The following is a 21,640-nucleotide window of genomic DNA, read 5'->3' on the forward strand; positions in this document are numbered from 1 at the left end:
GGTACCTATCCTTGCACAGGGGAGCTGGATCCATGCTGCAAAGGTGCAGAAGTTGCTTGCACACCTCAGGGGTTTTTTTCTCATTTTGCTATTTCCCAAGTATCCTTTTTCATTTCACACTGGTTGGAGGTGATTGCTATGTGAATCTTCCGATGTTCTTCCTGGCTGGAGCTCACATCTATTTCTCGTGCATGTTTATGGCCAGGAAGATATCTTAGAGCTGTTTTGATTCCTACTCTTAGTGGTGGTGGCAAACCTTCATTTGCCGATCCAGCAATAATCCTCCTTCACGTGATGTGATTTTGTTGCTTTTGACTGCTGTGCCCCGTGGTGGGCCCACCCGGCTTGGCTTTCCATCCACCTGGCTGTGCTCGGATCCCAACCACGCATCTGAAGTCCTTGCAGAAACCAAGTTTCTCGAGGCCCTCCAAAGCGGCGGGGCCCAGGTTGGCGAGGCTTGGGCTCCCTGCGGGGTGAGCCCTGGCCGTGCTGCTGGTGCCTTTGCTGCAGGGGGATGCGAGAGTCCAACATCCAGATGTATCCTCCCCACACTGAGACTGGATATTTTTCTCTAGAAACTTTTAGAGGTATTTACTGTATTCGTGGTTCCTTTTCTCCTTAGGCTGGTTTTTCTTTAAGGTCTTGGGAGCACTTCTTTCTTTCCTCTAAAAAAAACTATTACTGAAGTAAGTGTGAATTGTTCCCCCCTCCCATCCCTTGGTACTTCCTGGATTCTTCACTTCTTCATAAATAATCATGAATGATTCAATAAGTCTATTAACTGCTTTCCTCATGACACTAAGATGTATTGCTCAGCTCTAGTGATGTGGATATCCTTCAGTTCTGGGTATGGAGCCCCCTCACCTCCTCGCTCCCTGTAGATACACTGGCAAGTTCTTCATTACTTCGTAATTAGCCATACGTCCTTTCTTATTAAAGAATAATTTTTTAAAGGCACCCGTTATCTCAGCTCTTCCAGAATTATTGATTTAATCTTCCTCGTTTTTGATTAATGGGTCTACAATCTTCTCATAATCCATCCAGTTCATTTGGTTAGCCTTCCCGATAACGAGTGTCATCCTCCCCTGCCTACACCCTTCTTAGTCTCATACTGCCTTCAAGTGCTTTTGTCACTCTGTGCCTCTCTCTGTGGTTTATTTTCCTTGAAAATCTTAGTGTGGGCTCTCAAGAGGCCACTTCAGACACATCTTCTGATCTCGAGGGAGCGGGGTTTCCAAAGAGCTCGTTCCTGGATTGCATTAGGAGAGCTGGAAGTTGAAATCCTCAGAGGTTTTAAATCTTTGCACTTGCTGAATTCACACCTTCCTGCACTGCCCTGCGCCCTCGCTCTGGGCACCTTGCTGGCTTTGGTAGGCTCCTTCCTGGAGGACCTGGTGTTAAACCACTTCCACCGTCTGCTCGTTCCTTCCTGCCTTGTGCTGTGCCACGTTGCCCTGCTTCCAAAAGAGATTATAGGCCTGCAAGCCGGCAAGTGAGGAGACCAGAGGTCTGGGTCTTCCCCCTCTCAGTACCCTTTCGGTGCTCCTGAGCAAACGGGACACCCGCAGAGTTGCTCCGTTGGTTTCACCGTGGCATCCTCTGTACAGCCGGGGAGGCCTGGGGACCTCGAGGAGATGCCTGTTGTCTTGGTGCCAGGGCTGCTTTCTGCTCAGCGTCCCCAGAGGTTAAAAAGCATGGCGTGTCCCAAGGGATTGATTTGGTGAACTCTGGAGCAAAGTGCTGCAGCCACTGGAGCACGTCCTGAGCTTACTGGAGAAATGCCGACCAGTCTGGCCTCACTGCTGGGAGCAAATGGCTACTAGGGAGCTTGGGGTTTGCAGTACTGCCGAGCTTGTCTGCCTGAGGCCATCTCCAGCACCCAGCCAGAGGAAGACAAGGGGCCTGCAAAATGCCCCCTGTGCACACCCAGAGTGGGGATAGAGCATCTAGCACACGCACAGTCTGCTCCCTGTCTGAAGCAGGACTTTTGGTTATTCGTAGTCTGGGAGTGAGATGCTTTCCCATCTCTGTCCTTCCCCGTAAGTCCTGCTCCCTCCATGTTTTGAAGTCTCTGTAATCCCGACTGGCTTTTTGGGTATCTGCAGCACCAAATGCAATCTGGTTGCTATCGCATTTTGGGAGTAATCCCAAATCCAGCCCTCTCCAACTTGGGAAGCTTGGATCCAGATGTAGGGGCTCGGACTCCAGTGCCTGGAGGAAGGAGTTAACAGAGGACAAAGGCTGGATTTACTGTGGTTTTCCTGCACTTGAGGTGAGATCTGAGCTTCCTCGCTCTGCTCTAAGTGCTTTCCTGGCAGCAGCCACCCGAGCATCTCTGCCGCTGCTGTGGTGAGTGTTGTGTTCCCAGTGCTCCAGTATCCATGGTGATGGGAAGTATTTCTGAAGTGGTGCGTCAAAGGAAATATGAAATCCTGGCCCTTGGACCTGCCCTTTGATCTCTGTTGCACCTGCCCTTGGTTTTCTCCTTGGAGAGCAGAAGGAGCCTTCCCCCATGCACAGCAGTGGCAACAGTCTTTGGTTTAAATGAGCAGGAGCTCAGCGCCTGCCTGCAGAGCGTCCCCTCTGCCCAGAGGGGAAAGAGGAACTGCTCTCGGAGAAATCACATATGTAGAGGTAGGACTACATGAAGCCCAAGGGGTTTGGCAGTGGCCTTGCTCTGCTGAAGAGCCTGGAGCTGCTTTGCCCCACGCTGAAACCCCAGTGGGCAACTAGGTGGGAGCATCTCTGCTCAGGCAGAGATGTTCACTGCAGGCAAAAGCTCTTTTTTTAGTAATATAGCTTTGGTCATAGGAAACTTCAGATTAGAAAGGACCTCAGAGAGCTCAAGTCCAGCCTTCTGTCCAGAAGCAATAACTGAAGGAGACAGTTCCTCTAGTAAGCTCAACCTGGGGCAAGTCCCTCTGGCCTTCGCTTCTTTAAAGAGGCACGAGAATTAATGCCAAACCTACAATCCCTGCAACTTCCCAGGCACGAGAAATGCTTCAGTACTGCCGAGAGCTCCTTGTCTCTCGACTGGGCTGGCTGGAGTCTGCAAGAGGCTCATGGCTGAAAGCAAACATCTGAAGTGGTGGTCTCCAGAGAGCAGTTTCCCATCCTGTCGGAGAGGGAAGGAATGAAGCAGAAAGGCCGGTCGATCCATATGCATTTTGATTTCTTTCCCCCCCTCCTCCTCCTCCTCCTCCTGCTGCTGTGTGATACCAGCAATCTTATTAAAAGCAGGAAGCATAAAATTAGTAATAATTTGCTGATGTTCGGTTGCTAGTGAAGTCTTGTCTGCCAGTGACTGCTAGCAAAGCGGAGATCTCCCAGCGTGGGTACTGACTCTGCTGAGCAGGCTGGCTGGCACAGATGGGCTGGGTAAGTCAGATGGGCTGTTCGGCTGTGCCCTCTGCACGTCCCCAGGAGAGCTGCCCTGCTGCACAGGGGCTCAGGTGTGACGGCGAAACGGCTCCTGAGCTGTCGCACCTTGCAGCTGAGTGCGTTAAGGTGATGTCTGCTCTAGCCCATTTCAGTATACTAAATGACAGGGCACGGCTGTTTCGGGTGATATTGCCTGCGGTTCAGCCATCGCACGGAGGTTTGTGGCAGAGCTGGATCTTGCTGCTGTTTCCTAGAGATGTGAGGGAGAGCTCAGGACAGCTGCTGGAAATGCTCAGGTCCCCAAAGCGTGTTTCACCGATGGCTCTGGGCATCCTTGTTACACAGAATATCTCTGGAGAGTCAACATTTCGCTTTTATGCTCATCAGGTGCTCACCGTTAAACACGAGCTTTAAAGCACTAGCCAAGAGCAACATTTAGAAAAAAAAACAGGAACAAAGACCCCACGTTCTCTTAAAAATATGTCAGAGAAGCAGAGAGATAGGGGGTTGCTATGTACTCTGAGGTTAGGTAGGTATTGGTGTAATTGCCCAAAGAGATGATAATGCCCGGTGATTTATTTGGTCAAGTCCCATACACAGCACAGTCGATTAAAGACCTCAGAGGAGAGCACGAGAAACACTCCAAAAGGGTGCTGCGAGCTATCCTGCATGTAGGGGAAAGTCATGCCAGCGCAGCCTCAGCTGGAGGACAGTGATGGTGTGGGGCACCCAGGCATCGAGGCAGTTGCAAACCGTGGTCGTAGCATGCAGGGAGAGCAGCTGGAGTGACCGTGGGGGAAAGAACAAATGAGCTGGGCATGCACGGAGAGGAGAAAAGGAGGTTGGAGAGGGGGACTGTGATGGTCTTCAAGCCTATAGCGGGCTGTTGCAGGCTTTGTATTTCCATGAATGCAGCAAGAAGTTTGGTGCTTAGATTGTAGCAGTGGAAGTGTGGTTAAATTTACCCTTCTCCCAGAGCAGGCTTTGTGATTGGGAGTTTTGGCATACGGGCAATGGCCAGAATAAGTGCTAATGACCCCAAATACCGTCTCCTTCAAGAGGTATTAGCCAGTGTCCCATCAGGGAGTATCAGATTGGGAAAGATGGCCTAAGGCTGAGAGCATTTAGATTTGAGACAATGATGGAAAAGACCAACTGCGGGCTGTAGTCATAGAATCATAGAATGGTTTGGGTTGGAAGGGACCATTCAAGGTCATCTAGTCCAACCCCTTGAGTGCTGATGCTGTTTCACTTCAGCACGTGCCAGACTGCTTTCCGCAGGGGCAGATGGTTAAGAGCAAATGGCCAGAAGGAACATACACAGAAAAGCAACAGTCTTGTAGTTGTGTAGGACTTTGGATGTGCCCAAGGTAAGATTCGAGTGGGAGAGGAGATACCTTTTGTTACGCACGCTAATTCAGTTGGGAAAGGCAGAGAAGCTTTTGGGTACACCAGCCCCTCCTCAGAGGCTGCAGCATCAAGGATTCATTGAGAAATGCCAGCAGATGGGTTGTCTGCAAGGCCAGGGATGCAGCCCCACTTTGTGGAGATGCTGGGGGGATATACATGCTTCCTCCCATTGAAGAGAAGGCCTGTGTGTTGATAGCCAAAGGGAATGAGATGCCATCTCCCATCTGTGCCTTTGAAAACCTCCCTTCAGCTAAGTCCACGAGTGCTTGCTGATGTTCTGTAAAATCCCAGTTTTGGTCAGCTGCCAAAGAGGCAAAGGGCTGTGAAATGAGAAGCTGCTGATAAGGCACCGGGCCGGGATTTCTGAAAGCCGCGGTGCGTTGCCAGCTCAGTTCAGATGGCCGGTGAAATACTGCACAGGGCTGACAACACGCAGAGCCGCCGGGATGCTAAGGCTGTGTGACCTGTTTGGTGTCAGCCTCCATGCTGCTGCTGTTCAAAAGTTGCGCTTTCACCTTTGTATGAAGCACGTGAGGCCTCCTTAGACCGAGTGCCCACCCGCCCAACTGCCCTAGAGCTTTCTGGTCTACGCTGGCAGGAGATGGGAGAAGTGGACTTGCCCAGCATCATACTGGTCACCTACGGTAGAGCAGGGCTTGGACTCCAGGCCTACTGGATGCCGTACCAGGACCATGTTCAGTAGGAAGGCAGTTTCATTGAGCTGCCCTCTGTGGTGGGACTTCGTGGTCATCAGTGGTGGTGCTGACGAGTTGCTGTTGTTCTCCCGCCAGCCCCAGTGAGCGCACTGAATGCCGGCCGATCGCAGCGATGGGGTGTATTCCTTTAGCTTTGTGCCTCAGTAAGTACGGCTCAGAGCTGAGGAGTGCAATACAATTTGCATTTCTAGGCAATTAAATGTCAAAGGAAAGTCAAGATGTTGGCTAGCTGTCAAGGCTGTTTACGACTGTGCCAGACTACAGCACACAGATGGTTATTAAAGGCTATAGGACAAGGCAAAAGCATGGTCAATACACTCACTGCAGAAAGAGGAATTGCCCTGTGGGGCTTTCAACCTGCTTTCTCCTGTGTTTGGGCTAGGACTGGTAAAAATCATTGTTTATGCAGTTAGGTTTAAATTTAACTCCAAACAGAGTAATCAGATTTAAAGACTTAATGCAATAATGGGATGGAAGAGCTAAAGTGTGAGTAACCACAGAGGCAGGCTGAGTGGGAAGGCAGTAATTGGATTGAAGGCAGATGGAGCATAATTTCAAGGCAGAAAGCATAAGACCTGCAGTGTGCACCTTCCTGAATATTGAGCAATGCCAGGACCACATGCGCTGCCTGGATGACTGCGTAGGGGAAGATGCTTGGTGCTCGCACGCAGCAGCGGCCTGGCATCTGTGTTCTCTTGTGCTAACTGTACCCCAAAAAGTGGGTGCGCCGATCCCCTGGCAGTTTCGCCTTCGGGCTGATGGTCTTGTTTTGTTTGCACGCTTGTGCATCCATAGTACCTTTATTCTGTACGGGGGACAGATCTTGGCCCGTGAGATCATAACCTGAGTCTTTACTTACATGTTTTTTCCATGCGCCATGGAGAAAAATAGGGTCTAAGGAGACAGGGTTTGGCTGGTGGGACTTTCCTCACCATTTACAGGAATGTCCCCCAGCTTTTTTTAATAAAAAGGTGCAGCAGTAGTTTGTGCCATTCCAACCTAGCCAGACCCAAACCTTTCCCTATTACTGACCTGACTGGAAGTGGTTTAAAGCTCCTTGACCTTTTGTGGCAGTCCTTCCCCTAGTGCTTATTTGTTCTGCATAAATAAAAGCATTTCATAGCAATCCCTGGGGAGCTCATTTTCTTCTGGATGGACTCAAGCCCTCTGCCACTCCGTGAGCCTGAAGGAGAACGGAGGTCAAGTGGAGCATTGGCCCAGGGGTGTTTGCTGGGTAGATGACAGCAGGTTGCTGCTGCGTTGCTTTTCCTTCGTTGCAAGAGATACCGAACCTCTATCCTGATCGCTCTGCCAACAAACCTGAGTCCGACCTGTGGAAAGTGGGCTGTTCGCTGGGTATTTTCACAATGCGTGGGTGGGTTTAAGGAATTCTGCAAGAGAAATAATGAGAGGATCTTGCCAGGGAAATGTAGACCAAAACTTGAGAGGTTTGTCTCAGTATGGATGCAGCCCTGGTGATCGACCCATCCTCAACGCGTTACAGCCTTGAGCCTTTTACAGCAATGAGCTGAAGCAGGGAGAGGGTTTTGGTGCTTCGTGTATATAATTAACACTGGCCATAACACCATCACGGTTTCACATCCTACTCTCTGTGTCATGGGCACATGGGAGTCCTTGGGAAGAGCTGACAAGCCTCACCATAGCTAGACGTTCCCTGAGCGTCATGTGGAGGCCTGCTTTGATGTTTGCCGTTGACCAGAGAGGCTGCTTCTCCGTCTCTAAAACTTTGGTGGGAATTCATAGCACCCCACAGCCTCTCTCTTCCCCACAACCAGCACCGCATCTGCCACATGGCTAGAATTGAGCCCGTTCCCTCCTGCACTGTTTGCGAGCTAAATGGTCTTAGCACAAGGCATGCTTTGCATGAACAGCTAGGTGATGGGGCCTTGCCTGGACGTGTGCCTGACATACAATTGCCAGAGGTGGCCAGACATGCTATGCTCACAGGACAGCAACAGTGGCATCTTGGTCATATGGTGACTATACCTCTAGTCCTATGACGAATGTACGGCCTTCCACCTCCGTAAGAGGCTCTGTTGGCTCTCCTGAGGTCTTCCACTAGCTTGTGGGAGGAGTGGTGCCGAAGAACCTTCTCTTGGAGGGTGTTATTGATGCAGTCCTTTACATCCCGAAGTAGTTTTCCCAGAGAACGGAGGCTGCTCTTGGTCACAGCAGTGTTGTGGGTCAGAAGGTGGCCTGGCTTTTACCTTGCAGCAACTTTTACTCTTGTAAATTCATTTTTAGGCAAGTTAAAGAACGTATCTCAGATTCTGTCTGTGCTGGACAATGGGGATTTTCTTTGGTGAGACAAATGGCAACAGCCAGAGGATTTGTTTGATCTTAATGGAGAAAGTAAGTGATGTTTGGCCCAGTTCTCCTGCCGATATGAGGCCAAGCAAGAGCACTTCTGTTAAGGGTAACACTGTGTGTCAGCATGCTATTGCCTGGGGAGTTGCCATGACCTGCTCTTCCCTGTGCACAGCAGGGAGTGGAGAGCTGGATGGATGCAACACCAGCACACTCTTTTAACACTCACAAAAATGCTGTTTTTAAGCCCATTTCTCCAGGTTCTCCTACTTTTGCAGCATGCCTGAGAGCTCCTAAAAAGAGTCCATGCTCTTACCAGTGCATTCCCGCTCAGCCATTTGTCTTTTTTATCTTGTTCAACCTGCCCCTTGTTTAATTCCAGACCCCTTGTAGAGGCAGCTCCCTCTCCGATGTGCCCTGGGATGGTCCCTGGAGCTGGCTGCTTGGGGTTTCTTGTGCGTGTCACTTCACGGGCCCAGCGTTCACCTGAGCCAGAGGTGAGCGCTGGGCCATGGGGGGCTGCTGCTGCTGGGAGGATGACCCAGAGACATGACCACTGCATCTCAGAGGACAGTGCTTGGGGTAACAGGCCAGCATCAAGGGGAGACTACGCTTGGAGCTGGCCCAGGAGCTCAGGACACAGGTTGAGTGCTAATACCTGTTCCCTTATGTCTTCTACACCGTGGGAAGGGGAATCCAGGGCTCGGAGGCTTATTCAGAGTGAAGGGAAAATGCCACAATGAGCAGTGATCTAAGGAGGGGTCAGCTGCCGTGGAGATTAGCTGCTAAGCTAATTTCTCAGGAAATGCAGTGTCTTGTTCTATTAACTGCCTTTCTCTCTCATTAAGGCTCTGCAATGAATTTGTTACTTTTTAAAAACAATAATAATGTTATTTCAGTGGCTGCCTGAGATCTTGCTTGATGAGCCAGTTCCTTCTGACCTGCGGAGTACTCCTCCAGAAGCTGAACTCTGTGCTTTCTGAGGTTGATTATAACTAGATCAGTTGCCTTGATTACCTTGCACTGCTGAATGTTATTACTCTCAATATTTGCCGTGCACTGACTTCCTCAACAGCTGTGCAGCAGACCGGTGGGTGACTCTATGTCAATAAGCCATCTCTCTGTTTCCCTCCTGGATGCTCGTTCAGGGCTGGTTCTGCGTTGGTAGGGGTAGCAAAGGAAAGCAGCATTAACAGCAGCTCTGAGTAACATGCGTCTCACTTTCCAGGGTACTAGGAAGCCAAATTTCTGCAGTTTCCCTTCAGCACAGACTCGTTTTCTGGGTGTTTTTCTGGATATTCCTAGTAGTCTGTCTGCAGCGTGTCCTGCCCTTTGTCATCCCTAGCTGAGGGACATCTGTCGATCAGGCCAGAATGTGCCTGATTTCAGCAGGCAGCCCCAATGTTGGGAGGTTGACAGCTATACTCTTATACTCTCCCCTGACTGATTTCCATCCAAGGAAGACCTTTGCCAGCCAGGCCCAACCCCAATCTGCTCATCTCAAGCAGGAGGCCACGGTGCAGCTCTGTGGTGCCATTTGAGAGCTCCTCCAGGCGCAGCCCAAGCAGCACAGAGCTGCACCCAGGCCAATTAGCCCAAGTGCTGGGCATGCTAACGGGGCTGTGGTGTGATGCTAAGCCGTGCTGCACGGTGTCGTGCTCAGCTCTCCCCTGCAGATTTCTGACACCACCACTTTGCCAAAGGATCCCTAAGCAGGACCAGACACGCTGTCCTCCTCGTCTGTGATTCTCCTCTCTTGGCACGAGGGCACACGGAGCTCTCGGCAACCTGGACACGTTCCCATCTCCTCTCTTGTTTCCGGATCTCTCTAATTGGATTCAGCTCTGCTCGTTTTATCTCCCTGCCCCTGTGCTAGCAGCAGCTGCAGTCGGAAGCGGGGGAGCCTGGCGGAAGCCGTGCCCGGTGGGAATGCCCCCGTGCAGATGAGGAGAGGAGGCACCCCAGGGCAGAGGGGTGCATGCTGTCCTCCTCCAGCCATGAGGGAAACGGACTCCAGTCTCCAGCGGGTGGGAGCCCAGGAGGAGCAGGGCATGGCCCAGGAGCTATCACCCTGGGGGTCGGAGCCCGTGGAACAGCCCTGGTGGCTGCAGTGGCAGTGCCCGCAAGGTTGCCCTTCGCCACGCAGGGGCTTGCTCCAGCACTCAGCCCTCTGAGGGCTGGGGAACAGCAAAGGGTGCTTAAACCTCCTTTTTCCACAAATATAGGAAGAGCGTGTGCAAGATGGTGTGTTCCCAGCTTCTGCAGAGAGGAGTGCAGGTGTAGTTGTGTGCTTATTCTGCCTGTAAATTGCACCTCTAGCAAAGAACCAGCCCGTCTGCCTGGGGACGTGGCTGTAAGTGCTGGTCCAGGGGAGCTACAAGCATTTCCACCCGCTCAGGACACTGCATGTTGTTGCTGGACCATGCCTCGCAGGGGAGGGGAGGGAGCCTGGAGAAGTCATTGCTCAGCTGCGAGCTGTCCTCTGCCTCTCGCCAGCCTCATTCATCTCTAGAAACATAACAACGCTGACACGCGGCAAATGAGCCCTGCGCTTCCAGGGTGGTTTGGAAATGCCACCGGCCGCATGACAGCAGCTATAGATCAGTGTGCTCCCAGCTGGGTCACAAGTGACGGTAATCAGCCATCATTACGATTGCACTCCTCAAGACATGGCTCAGCACAGTCTTTAAGGGGAGCTACATGCTGCTGTTGCTCTGGATGGACTGGTTTGCACCGGGATCCTCACCTTGCCTTTTCCAGCCAAAGCATCTCTTTGCTTCCTCCTGTCAGCCTCATTACAACCCATACGGAGCTGCCTGTACTTTTGTTGCTGGCACGTGGTACTTTGGTGTCTGCATCCATCACATCTGCACGTCTCCTCAGCCCAAAGAGCACTCCTTTAGCGTACACCTACGGGGCTGGAAACGACCCCAGCCCTATATTGCGCCCTTGGTACCTGGGAGCTGTAACCCAGGCTGTGGGAGGATCTCCGCAGCGCTGGTAGATCGGTGATGTTGGTCATGTCCGTCGCAGAGCTCTCACTGTTGTGGCAGTCGGAGGCCGTGCAGATGCATGAAGTCGGCAGTGAAGTCAGCCTTATGTCAAGGCTTGGGCAACACTAATGCAGACAGGAGGGCAGCCCTCTTCCCTGAGCTCTCATCTTGGCCTCCGGCAGTGACAGGGGTCATGCATCTGATGAAGATGGTGGGCAAAGACTGCTTTTAGTTGATGCCTTCTTGTTAATTGCTCTGCATCGGAGGCCGTGCAGATGCATGAAGTCGGCAGTGAAGTCAGCCTTATGTCAAGGCTTGGGCAACACTAATGCAGACAGGAGGGCAGCCCTCTTCCCTGAGCTCTCATCTTGGCCTCCGGCAGTGACAGGGGTCATGCATCTGATGAAGATGGTGGGCAAAGACTGCTTTTAGTTGATGCCTTCTTGTTAATTGCTCTGCAAATTCACCACTATCTCACAGCGAAGATGCGTGGCTTTGCTCTCCGTGCCTGTTTTGTGCTACTTCAGACTTGCTGGGCCCGGTGGCTGTCAGTTGTAGAAGCAGCAAAGCCATCCCAGAGTTGCAGAAGCAGCAAAGCCACCCCAGAGTTGCAGAGGCACGGACAAAGATGAAACAGGGGCCAGTGTGCAACTTCACTGCCCTTCACCATTGGCAGGACACTGCTCCTGGGTGCACTGATGCCGGGAGAGAAACCTTGGATCTACAGCAGGCCTGGCTGAGGGAAGGAAAAGGAGGGTTGTGCACGAATGCATGGTCCAGCCTGTGCTGATTTCCCCCCCTAGTCTGCAAGGTTGCCTGTGAGCGCTCCAGAGGAGAAGAGATGTGTCCTGAGGATCCCATTTGGATCTTGGCTGGCTATAGGCTTTAGAGCTGGGAGCTGAATTTCTTGCTGCCTGCCGTGCCCTGAGCTGCCCCACGAGGGACGATGGGGAGGAATTTATTTTAGTATCGCTTGCGCGAACCAGCCACTAGCAAAGTTCATGGCCTTCTTGCCGGGGTTCGGATCCCAGAAGAAGCCAGACTCAGTCAGTATCATCTTGGTTACAAGACTCTAAGGGAGACTGCCATCCAGACCAGGATGTGGAAATTGCTCATCTCAGAAAAGCAGCCTGCAGTGAACAGCTGCAACATGTATTTGCAATACTCTCGACCTGCATTTCCACCCTGATGTCTGTGTGCAGAGCTGCAGCAGGACCCGGACTCCTCTCAGGGACACAACCTGGAAGATGCACTCCAGGAGCACACCTAATGCAGTGCAGCTGAAGCAGGACCAGGTGAGGGTGAGTCCAAAGTGTCTCTCCTCCTGAAATACGGAGAGAGTGGACCTCAGCATCAACTCACTCTACAGATCCGCGCCGATCAGTCCACAATATTTGGCCTTTTTTAAATAGTTTCTGACCCTTACCTTGTTTGCCCCTCTGTGTACCCGTGGTCAGGCAGCAGACCCTTGCTTAGCTTGTGTTTTTCTCAGCATCCCTGTAATAGAGCTGGCAGTTCTGTCTGTGATTTCAAAGGGACGTGTGTTAGGTTTTGCCAATGAAAAGCTAAGATGATTTTTTTGTTGAGAGTTAATGAAGCAAAACAGGAATTAATTGGACAATATCAAAGGGCTATTACTAGGTGCTTACATTTCTTCTCCCTAAAAATCAAAGCAAGGACTATATCCTGTATCAAAGCAAGGACAGAGCATCTTCAACACGTCCTCACAGCAAGGAACTGTCAGCAAGGAGCAGCCCAGGACATTATATACCTCTTGTATTTGTTTAGTCCAAGGACTAGGGACAGCCAAGCAAGTTGCCACGCATGAACTGATCCACACTGAGTGTCCCTGTGTGCAAAGCTGGCCTTCGTCACGTTGCAAGGAATCGTCCTAGATCTACCCTCTTCCAGGGGGCTAAGCTGAACCAAAGTTGGTCCCACAGCAATGCTTGAGGCATAGAAGATCACTGCGGCTCCGGTGGTATCTAATAACTTCATCTGGTGTCCCCATGTTTTTGGAAGCAAGGTACTGGCATGTTACCTCACAGGCCGCTTGGCAGCCGTATCTTTCTGCTGGCGAGTTTTGCACGCCTGATTGTTTGCCCCTCGAAGAAGTGGGGTTAAAGTGCAAGGATGCTGGAAGCTGGGGGTTCAGATCCTCCTCCTCGTACAGGCTTCTCCCAAAGCCTGCTGAGAAATCATTGCAGGCTGCAGAGCACCAGCTGTCCTGGCCACAGAAGGCCTGCGAACCGGGAAGCAGCGGGTTCAAGTGAGCACAAGGATTCACAGCAGGAGCAAAACGCTCTGCTGTTTCAGAGTGGAAGAAGCAGCGTGTGACCTGTCCCCCCAGGCACCCACGGCCTGGGCATCCCAGCTAGGCCGTCATGCACGCTGATCCTAGCAGGGGGTCTGGAAGCCAGAGTTATTCTTTCGCAATTTTGGCGTAACAATTACATGCATTAAAGTCCATGCAAAGAGAATAATTGATGTTTTTACCCTAAGTCTCTTGCTTCCAGCAGTGTCCCCAGTGCTGGCTAATGCGCAGTTCCAGGGCTTGGTGGCCAAGTCGCAGCAGGTCATTTTCAAAACATTAGAAGTGTCCTTTCAGAGAGGACCCCCGAAGCCTGGGGCTGGTCCGGCTGTAGACCCCCGTCCCTTTCTGCGTGTGTGCGGGGCGAGGGGCTCTGGGCAGCCAGGCAGCGAGCTGGGCTAGGTAAGTCGCCGTGCTAGTACAGATGGATTGATGGACATTGCCACTGCTGCTGCAGGTTATAACTGAGACCAGGCTAAATAAAACGTGCAAGAAACTCCGCATGAATTCAGTGTTGCACACAGCAAGGCTGGGAGGAGGCAGAGCAGTGTGCCTGCCCCAGGCCAGGGAATCCCGGAGCCACATGGGAGGCAATGAAAGGGTTTTAGCAAGGTCACGCTTGAAAAGAATATATTCTTGTTTTATTTCCAGGCTGGAGCCTTTGAATCAGTTCTGCCTGCTGAGGAAATACACTGCCCTAGTGTCTGTGTGAACAAAGCCAGCGGCCGAGGCCATCTGTGCGCCCAAGTGACAGCACATCAGTACTGGGGGCTTCGGCTCCTAGCTGATTATTGCAATCATCATCTCACAGGGAGCATAGGGGAGATGATGTGGTAGGATAGGGATCCCAAGGAAGCAAGCAATTCCACAAACACAGGGCTTGGGCCCAGAAATAGCACAGACACAGGCTTAGCCACGTACCGAAGGGGTTGGTTAGGCCAGCACAGTGCCGCAGCAGGCAGGCATCCTGGTGATATCCAGGCTCGCAGGGGCAGGCAGTTGTCCTCAGCATCCGACCTGAGCTCTCAGGGCTTGCCCTTCACAGGCACATCCCAAGCGCTGCTCCTGGGGACCCTGCCTTGCGCTGTCCTCCCCAGACCCAAAGAACTATGAGGGTGGTGAGGCACTGGAACGGATTGCCCAGAGAAGTTGTGGATGCCCCATCCCTGGAAGTGTTCAAGGCCAGGTTGGACGGGGCTTTGAGCAACCTGGTCTAGTGGAAGGTGTCCCTGCCCATGGCAGGGGGGTTGGACTAGATGATCTTTAAGGTCCCTTCCAACCCAAACCATTCTGTGATTCTATGAAGACCCATAACCCTGGGGCAGCTCCTTATTGCAGGGGAGGACAGATGCACGTCCACGTGCAAGATTTCACCTTGATACTCAATGACTTGGGGCAGGCGGGAATAAATAAAAACAACCTGCTGAGCTGGTAAGGCCTCCGGCCTCCGCCCATGGCAGGGGGGTTGGACTAGATGATCTTTAAGGTCCCTTCCAACCCAAACCATTCTGTGATTCTATGAAGACCCATAACCCTGGGGCAGCTCCTTATTGCAGGGGAGGACAGATGCACGTCCACGTGCAAGATTTCACCTTGATACTCAATGACTTGGGGCAGGCGGGAATAAATAAAAACAACCTGAGCTGAGCTGAGCTGGTAAGGCCTCCAACTCTGACACTGCCAGGATTGGCAGTGATTTCTGCTCTGCGCTGCAGCACCCAGAATGGCTTTGCTGTTCTGTTATCAACGCTATCAAAAAATAAGTGGATTTAACAAAATCCTACCAGCTGGCAGGCAGCAGCCCGGCTTTGGTGCTTGGCGTGGGGCAAAACCCACTGCATCCCCACCCCCGGCTCGTGGGAGGGCTGCAGACAGCCTGTCTGCCTGGCAGAGGGGACGTGAGGTTTTTTTCCCAGCTCAATTCGCCACTGCCTCCATCCTGGCCTGGTCCACAGTCCCTTCTGGAGTGGGGCTTCCCCCTGCCAGCTGTGGGTGGCATGCGTGAGTCTGCTGTGTTGCTGCACAGGGCAAAATGGTAGCAGCAGATGAGAGAAAGGAGAAGGCTTGCAGGAGGAAAATTCCCTGTGCACAAAACGCAGTCTGTGTCCCCGGGGATGCTGAGCACCCTCAGCACCTGCTGCTGTCTGTGGGTACTGGGTGCCCTCAGCACTGTGACATGGTCGAGGGCTGGGTGCTCTGCTGCTCCACGCAGATCGATACAGCCATGCCGGGTTGGACCCTTGGGCATCCCAAACCCACCGCATCCCTCCCAGTTTGCAGTGAAAAGGCTGTAACTCACCCGTGCTCCATCCGGGGCTGGGGATCCTTGTGGAGCTGCACGTGGGAGCCACCACCGTGGAGGCGAGACACCCCAAAGTGTCCCCATCTCAGGTGACCTCCCCCCTCGGGTTCTGCCTGGGGTTTTCCTAGCGTTACAGAGGCAAAGAGCTGCGTGCTTCCCCCAGGAGGATCCACCAGGGTCTAGGATTAATAGTAGTGGGTGTAGTGGCATCTCTGCCTCTTCCAGAGATGCAGGGGCCCCTCCGCAGGCCCTGGAATTAACTCCGATGTCAATAAAAATTGCCCCAGAGATAATCCGCTCTGCGGATGCCTGTCCGCCCCAGAGAGCCAGCCCGACTTGCACGTGCAGAGGATCATCTGCTTTGCAGACCCCAGCTGCCCTCCAGGCTGCTGCAGAGGCAGCAGGAGCAGCCCGGCCCTGAGGCACGCTCCCCGCGTGGAGCTCCTCTCCCAGGGGCTGCTGTATCTTAATAGTTTACATTTCATCTTCCTCCTGCATACCCCCGTTTCCCCGGCATAACTGCAATGAAGGAGGAGAACCGAGGCCCCCAGTACGCAGCAGTAGCGATTGCTGCCTTCCCATGCCTTGCTTCCCCCATTGTCTCCAGCGGGGGAGTGGGAGCCGTTCCTAGGGCTCATTTCCAGCCTGCAGTTTGCACCCAGGAGCCTTGCTCACAACCCTGGCTCTGTGTGTGTGTGTGTGTGCGTCCTGCTGACGAGCATAGGCTCTTCCGTCTGTTACTTTATTTGCAGCTTTATGTCAGGCTGAGAGCACATCCTTCTCATGGGAAGCCGGGAAAACCTGAGCTGGACCCGTGTCAAATGCGCAGCAGCAGAATGGCGCGGTGTTTGGAGGGGGGCGATTCAGACCCATGCTCAGTTGCTGTTGCCTGCCTTGGCTCAAAGTTACAGTTGTTAGCAGCTAAGATGGTCCGGCTTTGCTCATCCTGCAAACACAGAGCATCAGTCGCCGGTATCTACACCGCATCCCTGCCAGAGGCGTGCCAGGGTGGGCCTGGGAGTGAGCGCTGGTCTCCAGCTTTCAAGGCTGTTTGCTGCCTGATTGCTCTCCAAAGATGCCGAAAGAGTTCAGCAGGCAGAGAGCAAGTGGTCTGCAACGAAAGCGCTGCTCTCCACCAACCTTTTGGGCACGGGATGAGGTTGCCTCGGGGTGTAACCCACCGTCTGCCGCACATCTGCGTTTCCAGTGCAATTTCAGGGGACCGGGCTTAGCAGAGCAGAAGGGAGAGGAAGAGAGGAGGACCTTTGAGGGTGTTCAGGTTTGATGGCACTAGCTGCAGAGGTGTAAGGCATTTTTGGTAAGAGGTCTCCTTACATGCGCACAGGTAGTAAGTGCTCAGCCCTGTGTGGTGTCACATCACATCATGTGCAGTAGGAGCTGGCAGGCAGAGCTCTAGAAGCTGCTGTCTGTGAGCAGTGATCAAATAGAGCTGTTTCAGAGTAGGTTTCAGGCTTGTTTACTTGTCTTCATCAGAGTAAGTACACAGGGATCAGTGATACAGTTTCGGGGGGTGTGCAAGGGAAACGGGGAAGGGGTCTGGACTATTCAATGGGAGCGAAGACAGCATGGCCAGTGGGCACGGGGGTGTTGCTGGAGAGCAGCTGATGGTTTTAGCAGTCAGTGCGTAGCAGCGATGCCGAGTCAGCCCCAGAGCAGGCCCAGCAGCAGCGACTGAGTGATTGTCAGGTGGGCAAAGGAGGAACGAGGAGAGGGGTGAGGGCATGATTTCATTTTGGCATTTATCATTGCTGGGAGCAGGCTCAGGAAGGAGCCTCCCCCGGGGCGGATCGGCAGGCTCCTTGGCAGCACAGGGCACAGCCAGCTCCCCACGGTCGCCTGTCTCCCATGAGGACCAGCCCCTGCAGGACCTCAGGACGTGGCACTGCCCGGTCTGGTCTCCCCTCGCCCCACGGTGCAGGCTCCTGTCTCAAGGGGCAGGTTCAGCCCAGGCTGCAGGTCCCGGCAGAGCTCCTGGTTTCTCTTCTCAGGCAGCGTTGAATGCAAAAGTCAGGCTCTCGTGACTGGAGCCGAAAGCCAATTAGCAGCAGTTTAGCTTCATCAGCTTCCTGACTGAATACAAGTTTTAATTAAACATCCCATTTTAATTAGTCAGGCATCACATACAGTAAGCTTGCCTCAAGATTCAAAGGCTGTAGGTCCTATGCTTTAATTAAAATAAAGAAGCACATGACTTCAACTCCGGCATCCGTAACAGCTCTTCATCCTTTCGAGGGTACAAGCAGAACAGCTGGGAACAGCATCTTTTCTTGCCATGCCTTATTCCTCTTTTCTTTTACCTCCGTATGGATGCTCCAGCATAGGAACTGGCTGCGAGATGACTTGGTTGGAAGGAGAGAAGAAACAGGAGCTGGTTGCAACACTTGGGATGTCAGAGCAGGTACTGGGCTCTCAGTGTAATGCCGAGAGCTCTTTTGGGGTGAGTTTTTCTGTCCTGGGGTGACAGGGAGTTAGGGACAGCCCGTCTGCGGCTGGTAAGGAGGTGCAGTCATCTGAAGTCTCGGGTCAAATGGCCTTTGAAGCAGACACGGTCTGCAGCAGCCCGGAGGAGGTGGCTTTCACAGGGCATGCACTTAGAATCATAGGTTCATATAGGCTGGAAAAGACCTTTAAGATCATCAAGTCCAACCATAAATCTAACCTTAAGCTGTGAACTCCTTGCTACGGGACCTTGTGGGTGATAAAAGCTTATGTTGGTCCACAAGGAGACAGGACGGTTCTGTGGAAGAGAAATCCAAGGGAGGTTACACAGGCTAAGTGAAAGCTGTGCCAGCCTCATGAGGTTCCTGAGCTGTGAACTGCTGGAGGCTGGAAAAGCACCGTTGTACGGAAGATGCTGCACTGGGGCGTACATTTGGCCTGACCTTGAGCAGAAGTGTCCTTTCCCGATCTCGTTTGAATTTGTGACCCTTCACCATCACACTCAAGCTTGCTTTCCTGCGTGTGGGTGCAGCCCTTGCGGGCTGGGGGCAGGCAGCACAGAGCTGCACAGCTCCTGGGTGGGCAGGGGCATGGGGAACGGGACTTCCAGCTGGCCAGGGGACCTGGGCTAGCAATTGGTTTTTGGCTTGCAGAGGAGCCCTCCTCTCCATTGACCAGAGAAGGAGACTGGCATCTCTCCCGAGTACTCCAGGTACTTTCTCTAGTGTCAGAGCCTGCGAGTGAGTTGGGGTTTGAAATAAGAGCAACTGTTCCTCGCTTTTGTTGGTGGCCAACGCTAGTTAACTCCAGATTTTTCCCGTTGTGCCAGATGGAGCTGTTACACAGAGCTGGCTCCGCAAATCCAGCATCCAATGCCGAGTGGGACCTGGCGCCTCCTACAATAAGAGGCTCAGCTCCTTCCTCACCTCAAGGTAAACCTGGAGGAGCTCCATCACTGGCAGCTGGGTTATACGGGAGGAGAACCAGACCAGCTCCATCTGAGAGATGACGTGGAGTTTAAAATGGTGCTTTTCTCCGTTTCTTGGAGCCTGCTCAGCCCTACTGAGGCACCAGCCTTCTGCACCCGACTGTGCTCACCCGTGCTCTGGGACAAGGGAGAATCAAAGAGTGACAGAAATCCCTTTGTAAGCCGTGCCTGGGAAGGAGGGTTACAGAGCTATTAGAGAGCACAAAGAGGGGACGGATTCTCTCCTAAGTGCTCCGGGGACAGAGATTTAAATGCTTAGCTCCTGTTAATGCTAATGTGAATTACAGAGGTCTCTTCTTACTGCCTTGAAACAAGAGCATTGAAAAAGAGGCCAGCTTTCTGCAAAGAACAAATTCACTTGATTTTAAGACACCGCTAAATGGGATTTTTCTTCATTTCACACTCATTAATTCCCCTGTCTGTGCTCGCTCGGAGTGGGACTCCGCTCCGGTCCAGCGCATGCGAGCTGGCTGGCCCACTGCACGCTGGAGGACGCTGGGTCTCCATCCACCATCCCCTGCTCTGTGGGGTTCCCGGCCCCGAGAAGCCCCAAAGATTTTGTTTCCACATGGAGATGCAAAGTGCAACATTCCAGCTTTTCACAGGGAGGGGAAATCCCTCCAGCGTGTGACAGAAATATTAACAGCATCTTGTTCCCTGTGATCTGGTACAGCACCCACAGGAGACAAGGCTTCAGGTCCTTCTCACCACCTGCTCCCGCATGGAGGACTCCTCCTGTGTCTCCATCTCCTGCTCCCTCCATGTAGATCACACGCTTGTGGGAAACCTGTGACTCTGCCTTCCATGTCCAGTGATTAAATCCTGCTCCGAAGCGATAGACTGCATTAAAGCTTGGGTTTGCTCCAAGGGTCATGGAAGGTACCTGTGGAATTTACGGACCCAATCAGTCATTTAATTTCTCTCTGCAGCCTCTGACTTATTAACACAATAACAGAAACTGGAAGGACTTTGTTTTTCTGTGGCGTATGGTTATGAATCACGTTGTCACTGTGCCTGCAGCGCTGCCCTTAATGAATACATTCAGGCATGCCTGCGAGTCCCTGTGCACATTCCCATACGCGCTCCGTTGTCATGTAGCGTTAATTAACCTTGTTTAATGGGCTAACCGTGATGGCTTGCAGCTCTGAGTCCCCAGCGGGGTGACTCTTGCCGTAAGCAGCAGGGATGCAGCAGGAGAGCTGGGCAGATGTTTGTTTCAAAGGGGACATGTCCAGGAACGTGCCTCTGCTCCAGGAGAGCCTCGGCGTCATGGGGACCCTTCCTGGAGATCAGCATGAAGCTCATGCCAATGAAAAACCAACCCTTAGAGCTCCCCTTTCCAGTGAGGAGCCTGTGGCCACCCATACATAGGAACTTGAAAACACCCCAACTTTGCGCAGGTGATGCTAGCTCTTACTGCACATCACTGTGAGCTGGGCGGGCCAGTGTCAGCACCCCAGTCTCCATGCCGGGGACGAGGGACGGGGCAGGGTGTCCACTGTGCACCTCATCAACCTTACAATTATGGAAAAAATACAGTTTCCTGACTAGTTCATAAACCTGTCCCTTGCTTGCAGGCACTGGTGGCATTGAGAACATCTCGAGCAGAGGGAAGGGCTGAGCTGAGGAGGGGGATGCAGTGTAAGACCTCGAGGAGGGAGGCTCTGAAGGAGATGGACCATCTTTTTGCGGACTTCTTGTGGCTGTGCCGTGGAAGCCGTTGTGCTGTGAGACTGGGGGTGTCCCAGGTGAAGGAGCTGCAAATGGACAGTGCACACTGGCATTGCAGAGCTCTTATTAAATTTTAAGAGCACATTTAAAATGCTTTCCCATTAGGAAAGCCTCAAAGAATTATGTTGATATAAAGATCCCCTTTCTGAAATGTATGTTGATAGAAAAAGCAGTCTTCTAAAGACTTTATTAAAGGAAAAAACCCACCGTGCTGCAATTTTAATGAGGAGCTTATAAACATAACAAAATCCCACTGATTTTCTCTATTAATTGCCTGCGTTATCAAAGACCAGGGCCCAGCAGCACTCGGTTCTCAGCAAACCACCTTGCCGGGCTTAAGACGTCTTCCTAAATCTGGGAGGGCTGGAGCCGTGTGTGGGCTGTGGAGGGCAAGCGTGGGGCAGGGCGACGGAGGCTTTTGCAGGGGCACAGCGGAGAGGACGAGGCAGGGCTGGGTCGTCCCTGCGGTGCGTGGGGCTGCCAGCGCCCTGGGGAGCAGCTCAGGCTCCGACCTCGGCTATCCTCCAGCCTTTGCTCGGGGAGGGGAGGGAAGAGAGATGGGGAGGCCCTGCTGAGCTGACTTAGCAATCCCATTTTTATTAGAGATGCATTCGCTGATTAGCTCCACATCCTGGTGACTCGGGCACGATAAATTACAAAGGAAATGCAGAAATCACTAGGGTTATATTAACATCTCCTGGGGAAGCAGCAGTAAGGTCATTTTCTGGGCCATTAAATGGTTGCCATTTGTTTGTTACCTCATCTCTTCGATAGCAATTCTTTTTTTCTTGATTTCAGCCCAGCGCCATCTCAGCAGGCGCTGCGCTGACCTCGCATCCCTTCTGCACCGTCATTCCCGCTGCTCCCCCTCCCCGCGGCGGCGGCCGGGGGAGCATGGCACAACGGGGCAGGTGCCAGCCCGGTGCCAGCGTCCTGACCACAGGAGGGACGGTCACATTGGGTTTTTGGAGATTTGGGGACGTCAGCCATCTTCTGGGCCCCCTTCTGTGTCTGCCACAA

The 21,640-nt window shown here is 52.7% G+C and overlaps 1 protein-coding gene across 1 annotated transcript in view; it reads left to right on the forward strand.

The window, feature by feature from the left end:
• TRIM9 (tripartite motif containing 9) overlaps nt 1–21,640 on the forward strand; it is a gene marked incomplete at its 5' end in the record, with an annotated part of 68,892 nt that overhangs the window by 18,695 nt on the left and 28,557 nt on the right. The gene's annotated exons all lie outside the window — the stretch shown is intronic.

Source organism: Aptenodytes forsteri, unplaced genomic scaffold (genome assembly GCF_000699145.1).
Source record: "Aptenodytes forsteri isolate BGI_AS27 unplaced genomic scaffold, ASM69914v1 Scaffold76, whole genome shotgun sequence".
In the NCBI taxonomy this organism is placed as follows: Eukaryota; Metazoa; Chordata; class Aves; order Sphenisciformes; family Spheniscidae; genus Aptenodytes; species Aptenodytes forsteri.